Source organism: Lynx rufus, unplaced genomic scaffold, assembly GCF_022079265.1.
Source record: "Lynx rufus isolate CCGP_SWC_20201006 ecotype Redwood Valley unplaced genomic scaffold, mLynRuf1.p SCAF_13, whole genome shotgun sequence".
Classification (NCBI taxonomy): domain Eukaryota; kingdom Metazoa; phylum Chordata; class Mammalia; order Carnivora; family Felidae; genus Lynx; species Lynx rufus.
Genome location: NW_025814827.1, coordinates 32,193,645 through 32,206,302, shown reverse-complemented (window position 1 = coordinate 32,206,302; position 12,658 = coordinate 32,193,645). Strand labels below are relative to the sequence as shown.

Sequence of the window (12,658 nt, the reverse complement as noted above, 5' to 3'; positions counted from 1 at the left end):
TCAGAGCCTGGGCCCTGCTTCAGATTCTGTGTGTCTCTCTCTCCCTGTTCGTCCCTTGCTCACACTCTCTCCCTCTAAAAACAAATAAATATTAAAAAAAATTTTTTTTTAGTGGGAATGCAAGTTGGTGCAGCCACTCTGGAAAACAGTATGGAGGTTCCTCAAAAAACTAAATAGAACTACCCTACGACCCAGCAATTGCACTACTAGGCAGTTATCCATGGGATACAGGTGTGCTGTTTCAAAGGGACACATGCACCCCTATGTTGATAGCAGCACTATCAACAATAGCCAAAGTATGGAAAGAGCCCAAATGTCCATCGATGGATGAATGGATAAAGAAGATGTGGTGTGCGCGCGCGCGCGCGCGCGCGCACACACACACACACACACACACACAATGGAGTATTACTCGACAATCAAAAAGAATGAAATCTTGCCATTTGCAACTCTGTGGATGGAACTGGAGGGTATTATGCTAAGTGAAATTAGCCAGAGAAAGACAAAAATCATATGACTTCACTCATATGAGGACTTTAAGAGACAAAACAGATGAACATAAGGGAAGGGAAACAAAAATAATATAAAAACAGGGAGGGGGACAAAACAGAAGAGATTCATAAATACGGAGAACAAAATGAGGGTTACGGGAGGGGTTGTGGGGGGGGGATGGGCTAGATGGGTAAGGGGCATTAAGGAATCTACTCCTGAAATCATTGTTGCACTATATGCTAATTTGGATGTAAATTTTAAAAAATAAAATTAAAAAAAAAAGGTTACATAAAAAAAATAATAATAATTTGCCACTTCAAGTACATTTTACAAACCTTGTAGCCATATAGGTCAACTTACCCCCAACTCCCATTCCATGCTTTATGGTGTATGTTTTATATCTATATGATGTGATGATCTCCACAAGATGATGCATCTTTATTAAACAGTTGTATGTTGTTTTAAGAAATTAAAAGGACAAGATTTGTATTTATCCACTTATTTACTTTTTCTGATGTTCTTCACTCCCTGATGAAGAGTCAAGTTTCCACCTGGTATCATTTCCTTTTAGACCAAACTTTAGCATTTCTTGTAGTGCAAATCTGCTAGTAATGAATTCTCTTGGTTTTCTTTTAACTGACATTATTTTTATTTCACTTTCATTCTTGAATGCTATACTACTGAATCTGTAATTCTGGATTGTCAAGTTTTTCTTTCAGCATTTTAAAGATTTTCTATTCTTTCTGGCCTTCATGATTACCCTCCTGTATATAACATGTTTTCTTTGGCTGCGTTCTGGATTTTTCCTTTTATTTTTGGCTTTCAACAGTTTGACTGTGAGGTACCTAGTCATGGTTTTCTTCATTGTTAAACTTATGGTTTGCATGGTTTTGTCTTTATCCTTCTTAGGGTGTGCTGAGCTTACAGAATCTGTCAATTTATGCCTTTCACTAACTTTGGGACGTTTTCAGCCCTTACATTTTCAAGTATTTTTTCTTCTTCCCCATTCTTTTACCTCTCCTTCTGGCACTCCAATGTAGTATGTTGGTTTTTTTATATTGCCCACAGGTCCTTGAGGATCTCTTCCTTTTTCTCTTTTACTCTTCTTCTGCTCTTCATACTGAGTAATTTCTACTGATCTTTAATTTCATGGATTCTCTCCTCAGGCGTCTCCATTCTGCTTTTAGCCCAACCAGTTTATTTCCAGTTTCGTATATTTCAACATTAGAATATCCATTTGATTATTTAATACTCATTTTTTAAAAATATTTATTTTTGAGAGAGAGCATGTACAAGTGGGGAAGGGCCAGAGAAAGGGGGAGACAGAGGATCTAAAGTGGGCTCTGTGCTGACAGCAGAGAGCCTGATGTGGGGCTCAAACTTAAACTGTGAGATCATGACCTGAGCTGAAGTCAGACACAACCCACTGAGCCACCCATGTCCCCTAATACTCATTCTTTACGAGTATATTTTCCTGTGCATCATTTTCCTTTTCTTTACTAATACATATTTTTCAAAAGTTTCAAATCCTTTCCTGCTAATTCCAACACTTGAGTATTTTAAGATTAAGATAGTCTTTTAACTTGAGAATAGGTTACATTTCCCTGATCCTCTGTATATGAGTAATTTTGGAATATATGCTGGATGTTATAAATGTTATATTGTGGAGACTCTGAATTCCTTTATATTCCTCTGAAGAGTGCCGATTTTTTTTTTTTTTTTAATGTTTAGTTTTGAAAGAGTGTGTGTGCCTGTGCGCGCACGGGAGGGGCAGAAAGAGAGGGAAACACAGAATCTGACACAGGCTCTAGGCTCTGAGCTATCAGCACGAGCCTGACGTGGGGCTCCAACTCACAAACCATGAGTTCATGACCAGAGCCGAAATCTGATGCTTAACCGACTGAGCCACCCAGGTGCCCCCAAAGAGTGATTTTTTTTTAATTTATTTTTCTTTTAGTAGGTATGTAAATTGGTTGACTCAAACTGCAAACTCTGTTTCTTAGGTAGTTGAAATCTCAATTCAGTTATTTCACCCTTAGCTGAACTTCTTAGAGTCTGTTCTACACATGCATAGTTCCAAACTCTGTCAAGATTTCAGTAGAGTTCATCCACAAGAGTTTGAGGCTTCTCTATTTTCCAGGATTCTCCTTTTACTTCCCAATAGGTGTGTTTGCCTAGAGCCTTATCTTTTGGTTCTTCAGGCCAAAGACACTAGAAGTTTAACATCAGAAATTTAACCACCCTACCTGGCACAGACTAGAGCCATAAAAATGGGAAATCATGTGCATCAGTTCCTCAAGTGTTAATTCCCTTCCAGAATCTGTTTGCTCTGGGTAACTCTCCAGTGATTTTAGTTGTTTTATGTACTTCTGATTTAATAGCTGTTATCTGCAGGAAGGTCTGCCAGGAGGAGCTTACTAAGCCATGATCAGAACTAGACACATGCTTACACTTTTCAGAGCCTTCAACCTGACTGAATGGCTCCAGGCAATGTTCAAGCAGGTGAGGGTGATCAAAGAAGACATGCCCCTCCGTCTTGTGATGGAGTGGGAGGCCCTAGGTCTAGTGACAAATCTGCTAGGGTCTAGGATGATTCTTGAATGGCAGATGTCTTTCATGAAATGGCTCAGGATTCTAGTCTACTTCCATTTCACCTCAACCTAAACATTCACTTCTATGATTCCTTCAACCATACAATGAAAAAGCCAAGACCATACACTCTAAGTTTATTTATTTACTTATTTTGAGAAAGAGAGAGAGAGAGCAGGGGAGGGGCAGAAAGAGAGGAAGAGAGAGAATTCCAAGCAGAGCCCCATGCAGGACTCAAACTCATGAACTGTGAGACCATGACCTGAGGCAAAGTTGAATGCTTAACCGACTGAGCCACCCAGGCGCCCCAAGACCATAAGCTCTTATGTTTTATGCCTCAGTTCCTTACTTTTAAAAGCCCCTTAGGGCGCCTGGGTGGCTCAGTCGGTTGAGCGTCCGACTTCCGCTCGCGTCACAATCTTGCGGTCCATGAGTTTAAGACCCACGTCAGGCTCTGTGCTGACAGCTCGGAGCCTGGAGCCTGTTTCAGATTCTGTGTCTCCCTCTTTCTCTCTCCTCCCCCACTCATGCTCTGTCTCTCTCGTCTCAAAAATAAATAAACGTTAAAAAAATTTTTTTTTAATTAAAAATAAATAAATAAAAGCCCCTTGGCCTGGGTGGCTCAGTCAGTTAACTGTCTGTCTTTGGCCTAGGTCATGACCCTGCTCTTCCCAAGTTCGAACCCCGTGTCGGGCTCTGTGCTGACAGCTTAGAGCCTGGAGCCTGTTTTGGATTCTGTGACGCCCTCTCTCTCTCTGCCCCTCCCCCACTCACATTCTGTCTCTCTCTCTCTCTCTCTCTCAAAAATAAACATTAAAAATAAATAAAAAATAAAAAAGCCCTTCAATGCATCCAAGTATTTAAGATCAAAAACTAAAATACTTAACAAAGTCCTCCAAAGAGCTGTTTCATATGCTGGTCCCTCTCCCTGGAATGTTTTTATTCCTTTCCATCCAGGTAACTATTCATCCTTCAAATCTCAGTCCAAATGTCATTTGCCTGGGGAAGCACTCCCTGATCTCTCAGATTAGGCCATACTCCCTCATACACACTTCTCTCCTAAAATCCTGTGCCTCCTTCATACCACTTATCACATCGGTGACTATTTCTGAGGCAGACAGTAGAGCAGCAGTTCTCAACCATATCAGACACAATACCCTCTTTTTTTTCCCTAAAATGTTACGGGAATTTTCATTCATCCATAAATATGAGACATGATTATAACAATCCCCAGTACGGGGCGCCTGGGTGGCTCAGTTGGTTAAGCGTCTAACTTCAGCTCACGTCATGATCTTGCGGTTCGTGAGTTCGAGCCCCACATCGGGCTCTGTGCTGACAGCTCAGAGCCTGGAGCTGCTTCAGATTCTGTGTGTATTTCTCTCTCTGTCCCTCCTGTTCATGCTCTGCCTCTCTCTCTCAAAAATAAATAAGAAAACATAAAAAAAAAAAAAAAGAGAGAAACAATCCCCAGTATGGTCTTCAAGCAGCTGTCCCAAAGGTCACCATGGAATTTTTCTTTCAAGGTATTTATACCTTTTTATTATAAATATTTTATAATAGCTCCTACCCTTAGTGAAATTCAGAGCGACTGTAACTTACTTACACATGTCAAATTTTAAATATCAATATAAGGGCACCTGGGTGGCTCAGTTGGTTAAGTGTCCCACTTCATCTCAGGTCATTTTCTCACAGTTCATGAGTTCCAGCTCTGGATCAGACTCTGTGCTGTCAGCATGGAACCTATTTCAGATTCTCTCCCCTCCACCACAGCCTGCCACCTCCCCTGCTGGTACCCGTTCTCTCTCAAAAATAAATAAAACATTTTTTTTAAAAAATTAAAAAAAATAAAATAATATTTATTTCAACATGTAAATGCTTGGGCATGACTATATTAGATGAAGACTATGAGTGTGAAAACTGCAAATACAGACTGATAAAAGCATGTTATATCGTTGATGAAAATACCAGGAACGTGATACGATCTTCCAAAATAGTGACCAACTCTTTGTAAACTCTGAAATAAAGAAAGTATAGGGGCGCCTGGGTGGCTCAGTCGGTTAAGCGGCCGACTTCGGCTCAGGTCATGATCTCGCCGTCCGTGAGTTCGAGCCCCGCGTCAGGCTCTGTGCTGACAGCTTAGAGACTGGAGCCTGTTTCAGATTCTGTGTCTCCCTCTCTCTGATCCTCCCCTGTTCATGCTCTGTCTCTCTCTGTCTCAAAAATAAATAATCGTTAAAAAAAAAAAATTAAAAAAAAAAGAAAATACGATCTCTTGATTTACACAGTAACTGTGCTCTATGCAAAAACAAAACAGAACAAAAAATAATTCATGTGTAAAACAAATTAGTTCTAAGTTCATGTGATCAGAAACAGATTTTTCACCTACATGAACATCCTCTGGGCCATTTGAAAGCGATGTAAAATGTACAACAGGTTTTTACTGTATAGGGTAGGGATGTTCTTTACATTGCAGGATGTCTAACAACCGGATCTTTATCCAGTAAAGTCAGTGTCATCCTCTCAATGATTTTGAAACTAAAAATACCCCCCCAAATTTCCAAACCTCCCTAGGAGATGATCTCAAACTCATTAAAAACCACTACATTAGGGTAAAGGAAGATAGCAAGATCTCTATAACCAGACTGCTTGTGTTTGAAACCTAGCTCTATCACTTACTAGCTGTGTGTGATCTTGACCAAGTAGTTTAACCTTTTTGTGCTTCAGTTTCTACATTCATAAAACAAAAATATTATCAGAATCAATGTCATAGAGCTGTTACGAGGAATCAATTAGAAAATCCATATTAAGTGTTTGGCACAAAGTTGGTACCAAATCTTTGCTATAGTCATTAGTATAATTATTTGCTTAATGACTGTCTCTCCCAATAGACAGTAAACTCCATTACAGCTAGCAGGAATGTCTGTTGTGTTCATTATTTTATTCCTATGACCTGGCACACCATCTGGTATAGAGTAAGTACTCAATATTGAATAAATGAATGAATAAAAGTTAGCAAAGGTGTTTGGATATAAACAATAAAAACTGGAGCATAACCTTCAACCTATTATTTTAGGTTATGTTACTAAGATACTTCTATACATAAATGTCAAAATTTACCCTAATGACATACATACATATGTAGAATTTATCCGGAGAGATACCCAAGAAACTAGTAATAGGTTTTGACTCTGGGAAAAAAACTGAGGGCATGGGGGTTGGAAATTCATTTTTCACTATAGATCTTTTTGTTCTTTTCAAAAAATTAAGCAATATACATGTACCATTGTGAATTTTTTTTAATTTTCTTTTTACTCACATATTTTTTAATTTTTTTAATGTTTATTTATCTTAGAGAGAGAGAGAGAGAGAGAGACAGAGAGACAGAGAGACAGAGCATAAGTGGAAGAGGGGCAGAGAGAGAGGGAGACACAAAATCTGAAGCAGGCTCCAGGCTCTGAGCTGTCAGCACAGAGCCTGACATGGGGCCCAAATCCACGGACAGCGAGATCATGACCTGAGCCAAAGTCAGACCCTCAACCGACTGAGCCACCCAGGCACCCCTAACTCATATATTTTTTTAAAGCTAGAAGACCTAAGGCACAAGAACTAAGACTGCATAATGCTTCTTTGTACAAAACTTTTTTGAAACTCCAGAAATCTGGCACAAAAACAGACACATAGACCAATGGAATAGAATAGAAACCCCAGAACTAAACCCACAAACGTATGGCCAACTAACCTTTGACAAAGCAGGAAAGAACATCCAATGGAAAAAAGACAGTCTCTTTAACAAATGGTGCTGGGAGAACTGGACAGCAACATGCAGAAGGTTAAAACTAGACCACTTTCTCACACCATTCACAAAAATAAACTCAAAATGGATAAAGGACCTGAATGTGAGACAGGAAACCATCAAAACCTTAGAGGAGAAAGCAGGAAAAGACCTCTCTGACCTCAGCCGTAGCAATCTCTTACTCGACACATCCCCAAAGGCAAGGGAATTAAAAGCAAAAATGAATTACTGGGACCTTATGAAGATAAAAAGCTTCTGCACAGCAAAGGAAACAACCAACAAAACTAAAAGGCAACCAACGGAATGGGAAAAGATATTTGCAAATGACCTATCAGACAAAGGGCTAGTATCCAAAATCTATAAAGAGCTCACCAAACTCCACATCCGAAAAACAAATAACCCAGTGAAGAAATGGGCAGAAAACATGAATAGACACTTCTCTAAAGAAGACATCCGGATGGCCAACAGGCACATGAAAAGATGTTCAACGTCGCTCCTTATCAGGGAAATACAAATCAAAACCACACTCAGATATCACCTCACGCCAGTCAGAGTGGCCAAAATGAACAAATCAGGAGACTATAGATGCTGGAGAGGATGTGGAGAAACGGGAACCCTCTTGCACTTGTTGGTGGGAATGCAAATAGGTGCAGCCGCTCTGGAAAACAGTGTGGCGGTTCCTCAGAAAATTAAAAATAGACCTACCCTATGACCCAGCAACAGCACTGCTAGGAATTTACCCAAGGGATACAGGAGTACTGATGCATAGGGGTACTTGTACCCCAATGTTTGTAGCAGCACTCTCAACAATAGCCAAATTATGGAAAGAGCCTAAATGTCCATCAACTGATGAATGGATAAAGAAATTGTGGTTTATATACACAATGGAGTACTACGTGGCAATGAGAAAGAATGAAATCTGGCCCTTTATAGCAACGTGGATGGAACTGGAGAGTGTGATGCTAAGTGAAATAAGCCATACAGAGAAAGACAGATACCATATATTTTCACTCTTATGTGGATCCTGAAAAACTTAACAGAAACCCATGGGGGAGGGGAAGGAAGAAAAAAAGAGGTTAGAGTGGGAGAGAGCCAAAGCATAAGAGACTCTTAAAAACTAAGAACAAACTGAGGGTTGATGGGGGCTGGGAGGGAGGGGAGGGTGGGTGATGGGTATTGAGAAGGGCACCTTTTGGGATGAGCACTGGGTGTTGTATGGAAACCAATTTGACAATAAATTTCATATATTGAAAAAATAAAAAATAATAAAAAATAAAGAAACTCCAGAAATCATTAAGAAGTTTAACTTGCACATATATTTTGAACTTTCAGAATGTTCATCACACTAAAGAGACCTATCGCAGTTTACTGATACTCCAAAAAAGTCTAATATAATTAGAAACTGATTACCTATCCAAAAAGACATAAAGGGACAAGTAACATAACTACTAGGAGTAATAATAATTTTATATTTATACACCAGTTTATAGTTTACAAAATCTGGTGGAAAAGCATGACCTCTGAAGTAGACAAAAAATAGGTTTACTACCCCAAGTAAATTTTAATCTTTCTGAACTTCAAATTCCTTTTCTATAAAATGAGATACTACCACCTAGTAATCAGGGATTCAGTTTAAAAAAGAAGAAGCAATTTCTTGCTGTGAGCTTTTCTTTCTAAAGGTAATTATTTACATTTTCAATAGGTAACATGTTTCAAATTTTTAACATAGAAACGGGCGTACAGCTGGTTTTAATGGAGAACTCCAATTTACCACCTGAACCCACTAATCAATCACTATCTATCACCCGCTACTATCACTAATAGCGGAAAAACTAGAGTATAGAGCATAGCCTATGACATTGTACCCAAAGTGTTTAACCTGAAACCAATCAAGCATTTACCTTACCTTTGTTAGCAGTAACAAGCTAAGTGATATCACTAGGAATCAATCAGTTAAATTCAGATCATTGACAGGTCTCTTCAACAAGTTATGATGAAAAAGAAAAAAAAAAGTTAACTGTTCTAGATTTGAAAAGATTTCAAGAGACATAAAAGCCAAATGCAATGCATAAACTTTTATTGGAAATAGGATCAAAAACAGTAAAAAAGAAGAAATAAGTGGGGGGCAATTTGGGGAAATTTTTTAATTTAATTTTCTAAATCTTTTTTTTTTTTCTTTTTTTTTTTTTTTTGGTAATCTCTACACCCAACGTGGGGGTCGAACTCACAGCCCTGAGATCAAGAGTTGCATGGTCTTCCCACTGAGCCAGCCAGGTGCCCCAAATTTGGGGAAATTTTAATAAAGATTAGGTTTTAGATAACATACAAGAATTAGTTGTTTCGTGTGATTATGCTATTGAGTTATGCAGGAAAATGTTCTTTTCATTAGAGACATGTATTAAAGTGTGTAGGGGTGAAATGTCAGGAATAAAAGCAAATAGCAATGTAACAGCAAATTTGAAAAAGAATGATCAATTTACATGGGTTCAATATAGTATTTTCTCTACTTTTCTGGATGTTTAAAAGTTTTCATAAGAAATTCTTAAAAACTTATACAGAAAATAATTCCCTTCCCACTCCTGTTTCTCAGCCACTTCAACTTCCAGTCACTGTTACCAGTTTCTTCTGAATTCTTCCAGAGATATTCTAGGTATATATATATACACAAATAACCACAGTTTAAACACACACACACGGTTGTGAAACCTCTTTTTCACTTTTTTTTTTTTCACTTAATGTATCTTGGTTATTACTCAGTATTAGCACACAGAGGGCTGGCTCATTCTTACAAAGGCATACTTTACTTAACCAGTCCTCTACTGATGAACACTTAGGAACTCTAATTTCTTGATAGTCTCTTTCAGATTAGAAGAGAAAAAAAAACCCAACTGACTATAAGGTTTCAATTGGAGATAGCACATTCAATGTGCTTGTCTGCCTACATGTTATTTACTGGATACACAAATTAATCCTAAACTTCCCACTATGATGTTTGAATTAGGAAATGGATAACATGTATATTTCTCACAGAGCCATTCCTGGCCCCAGAACCAATTCATCTAGCATCTACCATTATTCCTTCCTTTTCTTGTACAGAAGCCTCTTATACAGCAGACTACATGTGCTGTGCTCTAAGCTAGATAAATAATTACTATTTGCAGTTTTTCCTTTTTAGATTCTCTTCTTTATCAAATCAACTGATTATGAACTAACTTCACCAGATTCCTTCACACCCTCTTACCACCTTCCAACCCATGCTGAAGTTCTCTTCAAAAACTACCTTGTACCTTTATTTTTCTTTAATTTTTCTAAATGTTTATTTATTTTTGAGAGAGAGAGACAGAGTGTGAGCTGGGGAAGGGGCAGAGACAGGGAGATAGAATCCAAAGCCCTGGGGCTGAGCTGTCAGCACAGAGCCTGATGCGGGGATCGAACTCAGGAGCTGAGACTATGACCTCAGTCGATGTCAGACTCTCAACCAACTGAGACACCCAGGTGCCCCTCTAGTACCTTTAAAAGCACATACCATTCTCTAGACTCAGGAGTTAACTCTAGAAACTGTAACTGTAATGTAGTTGCTTCCCAAAAGTGCTTAGAATATCTAACTTGGTGTAACAGGAAAAAGAGGAGACTTGGCATATGTGAATTTCACCACTTACCCTAGTTAGTTTAGCTTGAGCAAATTACGGTCAAACCCTTAGGTACCTCATCAGAAATATGCTTCAAAAATCCACTTGCCATTACAGTATCTCATCAATTTTTTGTGACACACCGGAGTGTACAATGCAGCAGATGCTAAATAAGTCCTAACTGAATCTAAATATTTCATGGATTCATTCACAACCAAACTCGAGAACAGGGCTTAGAACACATTTTAAGATTTCCCATGGCGTTTGGAATACTATTAGGCTTTTAGGAAGTGCTCACAAGTTATTTCGGCTTAGCTAAATTCGATATAAACCATTATGGTAGATAAAGCACCCATTTGCTAGGTAAGAGAAGAACTTCCCTTAACTCGGATGGTCCTACGTTGCTAAGAGCCAAGGAAATCTCAAACTTCCCAATAAAATGGTTAGGCTGACTCTTAAAGATGATTAAATTGAACAGACTCAAAGCATTTGAGTGCAAAGCATCTCCTCCCCATAATTATGCACCGAGATTCAGACTAAATACTAGCTTGACACGTAGTAAGCGCTCCATAAATCGTAGCTATTAAGACGCATCCCAAACGGAAAGAAGACGGAAGGAGGAAAAAGAACGGAGGCTGTCAGTCACAAGAGGTCGAAAGGTGTCCCTGGCCTGTGACCCGGAGGCCTTTAAGCACCTGGGTCTGCGGGATCCCAAAGGAACCGGGGACCAAAGGAGGTCAGCGGCCTCCCCTAAAGGTCAAGGTTCTTGCAGGCACGTTTCCTGCCGGGGCTGGAAGTAGAGTCGGAACGCCCCCGCGAGAATCTGTATCCCGAAGCCAGAAGCACCGCCTGCCCGTAAACCGCGCGGGCTCCGGGAGAAGGGGGTTGCCCCTGTGCCGCAGCCTGAACGAGCAAAAACCCGGCCACGTCCTGCAGCCCCAAACCTTAGGCGCGGACCACCGGGACCCTCCCGTTCCGAAACGCCTCAACGCAGCCCGACCCTCGATACTCACACTCACAGCCGACCCCTCCTACTCCATCAGGCCGCCAAGATCCCGGCGAGGGGACTCCCTGAGGCCCCCCCACTCAGTTTTGGGTCCGGCGGCCCACTCCGGACCCCCTCCCCGCCGGGCACCGCCGCCGCCGCCGCCAGCGCGCAGGCGCACACCGCCACCGTCACGCTCCCCTTTTTTTTCCCTTTGCTGTCCGCCTTTCTCAATAATCTAGCTTTATTTGAACACATGAGGGTGAACAACGGACACAGGGGAAAGAAGCTTTACGCAAAAAGAAAGATCAAAGGCCGGCAGGCAAGCTTGAGGAAGTTACTCTGCTGCACTGAACTCAGTTGTGACTAGCCTTCCTCGTTCCTTTTTCTTTCTCTTTGTTCTTCCCCGGCCTTCCTTTTGCTTCTACTCTCTTCCTAAATCCCCAGCATTCCCTTTATGCAGTGGCAATTGTTTAAGCTACATTTCCAACCATTCCTGCCTTGGAAAATTTACTGAAATTTAATGGATGTTGCAGGAGCTTGAGGACAGACAGATATCTGAGTTCAAATTTTGATCTAGCCGCTAGTAACTTATGACTTTGGGCAAATTACAAGTTTTCTTGGAACCTCAGTTTCTTCACAGTTAAAATTAGGATAATGCTATCTCTCAGGGTGTTGCTAGGATTAAAAGACATAATATAGGTCACGTTCCTATTCATGAATGGGTGCCTGTCAAAGAGTGAACAATACATGAATACCAATGATTATATTTTTATTAATATTTAATATATTTCTTTATTAAACTTAGCCCATACACATTCCCTATTTTAGTGACTACAAATAATCAGATAAACCAAGTTACATTAGGATTAATAATGTTGTGAAGTGTTACTCCTCCCATATTATTGAGCTTCTGATAATGTCTATGTTTAACAAGACCTGCAATACCTAAAATCAAAGCAAGCACCTTCATCTATGTGTAAGTCCAGACTTGCTTAGAACTCTTTTTTTTTTTTTTTTATGTTTTGAGAAAAAGAGAGAGAGAGCATGCACACAAGCAGGGAGAGGGCAGAGAGATAGGGGGACAAAGGATCAGCCAGCTCTGCACTAACAGCAGAGAGCCTGATACGGGCTTGACCTCACAAACTGTGAGATCATGACCTAAGCGAC

The 12,658-nt window shown here is 40.0% G+C and overlaps 1 protein-coding gene across 4 annotated transcripts in view; it reads right to left on the bottom strand.

Moving 5' to 3' along the window:
• ZNF106 (zinc finger protein 106) overlaps window positions 1-11,693 on the bottom strand; it is a 65,916-nt gene extending 54,223 nt beyond the window's left edge. For 2 of the 4 annotated variants that reach the window (XM_047075247.1, XM_047075248.1), the window contains exon 1: window positions 11,517-11,693. The gene's annotated coding sequence lies outside the window, so the exon portion shown is untranslated. The remainder of the gene's footprint in view (window positions 1-11,516) is intronic. The other 2 variants (XM_047075245.1, XM_047075249.1) reach the window with 2 other exon arrangements.
• Window positions 11,694-12,658: the final 965 nt, after the last annotated feature.